This window comes from Engystomops pustulosus, chromosome 4 (genome assembly GCF_040894005.1).
Source record: "Engystomops pustulosus chromosome 4, aEngPut4.maternal, whole genome shotgun sequence".
Taxonomy (NCBI): domain Eukaryota; kingdom Metazoa; phylum Chordata; class Amphibia; order Anura; family Leptodactylidae; genus Engystomops; species Engystomops pustulosus.
The window spans coordinates 214,760,584-214,764,233 of NC_092414.1; the positions used below are offsets into that span (position 1 = coordinate 214,760,584).

The window sequence follows — 3,650 nt, forward strand, 5'->3', positions numbered from 1 at the left end:
GCCTCCACAAGCCTGTATGACCTCCCTACCACTCCTTGACAACCCACACAAGCAGCTCAGGTAGTGCAGCTCTTCCAGGATGGCACATCAATGCGAGCTGTGGACAGAAGGTTTGCTATGCCTGTCAGCATAGTGTGCTATGTAGAGGCTAAAGGCGCTGCCAAGAGACTTCTACCGCTGCCTATGTGCAAGGAGGAACAGGAGGAGCACTACCAGAGACCTGCAAAATGACCTCCAGCAGCCACAAATGTGCAAGTGTCTGCACAATTAAAACTGACTCCATGAGGATGGAATGAGGGTCCAACGTCCACAGATGGGGGTTGTGCTCACACCGTGGAAAGTGATCTGCTGCCTGCTACATCCGACAGTATGACCAGGTTGGCAGTGGGTCAGTAATGGTGTGAGGTGGCATTTCTCCATGAGCCAGAGGAAGCCTGACTGCCATTAGGTACTGAGATGAAATCCCCTTGTGAGACCATATGCGGGTGCGGTTGGCTCTGGGTTCCTCCTTATGCAGGACTATACTACACCTCATGTAGTTGGAGTGTGACAGCAGTTCCTGCAAGATCAATGCATTGAAGCTATGGACTGGTCTACGCATTCCCCTCAGTTGAATCTGACTTCATGTCTTGCTCTATCCATCAACGTCACGTTGCACCACACACTGGCCAGGAGTTGGATGCTTTAATAGTCCAGGTTTGGGAGGAGATTCCCAGGAGACCATCCACAACCCTAGTAGGAGCATGCCGGGCACGTTGAGGCCACACACAATACTGAGCCTCATCAGGAGCACGTCCAGGTGTTGTAGGGAGGTCATACAGGCACGTGGAAAGCACACACACTATCGGACCTCATCAGGAACATGCCCAGGTGTTGTGGGGAGGCCATACAGGAACTTGAAGGCCACACACACTATCGGACCTCATCAGGAGCATGCCCAGGTGTTGTGGGGAGGTCATACAGGTACAGGGAGGGCACACACACTGTCAGACCTCATCAGGAGAATGCCCAGGTGTTGTGGGGAGGTCATACAGGCCCGTGGAGGGCACACACACTATCGGACCTCATCAGGAGCATGCCCAGATGTTGTAGGGAGGTCATACAGGTACAGGGAGGGAACACACACTGTCAGACCTCCTCAGGAGAATGCCCAGGTGTTGTAGGGAGGTCATACAGGCACGTGGAGGGCACACACACTATTGGACCTCATCAGCAGCATGCCCAGGTGTTGTTGGGAGGTCATACAGGTACAGGGAGGGCACACACAATACTGAGCCTCATCAGGAGCATGCCGAGGTGTTGTGGGGAGGTCATACAGGTACAGGGAGGGCACACACACTGTCGGACCTCATCAGGAGCATGCCGAGGTGTTGTGGGAGGTAATACAGGCACGTGGAGGTCAGACACACTGTCAGACCTCATCAGGAGAATGCCCAGGTGTTGTAGGGAGGTCATACAGGCACGTGGAGGGCACACACACTATTGGACCTCATCAGCAGCATGCCGAGGTGTTGTGGGGAGGTCATACAGGTACAGGGAGGGCACACACACTGTCGGACCTCATCAGGAGCATGCCGAGGTGTTGTGGGAGGTAATACAGGCACGTGGAGGGCACACACACTGTCAGACCTCATCAGGAGAATGCCCAGGTGTTGTAGGGAGGTCATACAGGCACGTGGAGGGCACACACACTATTGGACCTCATCAGCAGCATGCCGAGGTGTTGTGGGGAGGTCATACAGGCATGTGGAGGGCACACACACTATTGGACCTCATCAGCAGCATGCCCAGGTGTTGTGGGGAGGTCATACTACCCAGACACAATACAGAACCTAATTTTGTTTTGTTTTAAGGATATGACATCAAGAACAAATAAGCCTGTAGTGTGTTTTTCCATTTTAATTTTGTGGGTGACTCCAAATCCAGGCCTCCATCGGTTAATACATTTCATTTCCATTGATAATTTTTTTGTGATTTTGTTGTCAGCACATTAACCTTTGTACAGAACAAAGTATCCAATGAGAATATTTCATTCATTCAGATCTAGGATGTGTCATCTGAGTGTTCCCTTTATTTTTTGAGCAGTGTCTATAGATTTACACAGAACTACAATACTGCGCTCAATGTACACGTCTTTCAATACTATAATACTGAGGTATTTCTTACTATGTGGGATACATATGTAGAGGGGAGGTTTCTGCCTACGGACCATCATCAATAAAAAACATTAACCTGTACCGATTAAAAGTTCAAAATTTTAAGTTGTATCTTCACAAGTAGCTCAAGCATTGGTGGTTCAGTGGTAGAATTCTCGCCTGCCACGCGGGAGGCCCGGGTTCGATTCCCGGCCAATGCAGAGTTTGTTTTTAATGGATATGTGCTGGATCAATTGGGTTTTATCCATTCATATACAGCGCCCTGCCCTTTAGTTTTGACTATGTGGTTGAGCGTGGCTCTGAAGCTAGTAGGCCCCGTGTGATGACATCATGGTGCCTGCTGGATTTGGAGAGGTGCACACAGCCACTGCTGAGAAGAGAGGAGGACTGCGGTGGGAACGGGGAATAGAATCGGATATGACCAGGATTAGGTTTTCCATGGTCCGGTGGTTGGAGAACGATGTCTTAGGAGGACATAATCCTCAATTGATACCTGGTGCTCTGGTTAGTTTAGAGGTTGTGAGGCTGGAGGAGACTTTGGTGACTTTTCTGGCCGATTGATCAAGTTCAAACACATCACCAGTGACCAAAAATAGTAATTGATCTGAAATATCCCTCTAATCTTACTACAGCCAAAGGATTACAGTCCATCAAATGTTGGACCATCCACATGCCAACCCGGACTGCCAAATCATCACCTCTATGGTCATTTGTTTAGATTTCTGTTAACTCTTTCACGTGTTTCCATGCAGGACCCATCATCTGTGAAGGTCACAATGGGACAGGTGACAAGGACACCACTCACAGATCTTACAGCCGCTCTCTTCTACACTTAGAGATTCATTACTTCAACCTTCTTAAAGCAAATGTAAGACTGAAGGTCCACAGTCCCTGGTCACAAGTTGTCCTGGAGAGGAGCTCTCTCCTTACCATTGTATCTCTGTTACTTCAGGACCACTTGGAGATCCTTCTGTGGAAAAGGGATGTTCTCGACCATGAAGAACATTTTTACAGTTTGAAACAAATCATTTGACATCCAAGCATTGGTGGTTCAGTGGTAGAATTCTCGCCTGCCACGTGGGAGGCCCGGGTTCGATTCCCGGCCAATGCAGGGTATGCCTTTAATGGCTATGTGCTGGATCGGTTGTGTTTTATCCATTCATATACAGCAGGGGCCCTTTAGTTCTGAGTTCATTATTCTCAGGTTGTAACTTTTGCAGTTTTCTTCACCAGGAATATTTCAGATCTGATCACGGGAAGGCTGTGAATCTTAAAAGTGTTGTCATATGAAAAAATATTTGTGACCCTTTAACAGATCAGGTGCTACATGTTATTAGTCATTAGTAAATAGTAATAGTCATTTTTTGCATTCAGTGAAGAGGATTTGGATAGGGTGATGGTCACACAAGTCCTCACACTTCTGTGCTCTTAGTTTTCATCAAAATGGGAGGAACTATGGGGAGGTAAAGAGAGCAAAGAGCACAGCAATGTGAG

At 48.3% G+C, this 3,650-nt stretch overlaps 2 non-coding genes across 2 annotated transcripts; both read left to right on the forward strand.

Annotated features, from left to right (window-relative positions):
- The first annotated feature begins 2,285 nt into the window (after positions 1–2,285).
- On the forward strand, positions 2,286–2,356 carry TRNAG-GCC (transfer RNA glycine (anticodon GCC)). The gene has a single exon. It is a non-coding gene; the product is annotated as a tRNA-Gly (tRNA).
- Positions 2,357–3,196: 840 nt separating this feature from the next.
- On the forward strand, positions 3,197–3,267 carry TRNAG-GCC (transfer RNA glycine (anticodon GCC)). The gene has a single exon. It is a non-coding gene; the product is annotated as a tRNA-Gly (tRNA).
- The last annotated feature ends 383 nt before the right edge of the window (positions 3,268–3,650 follow it).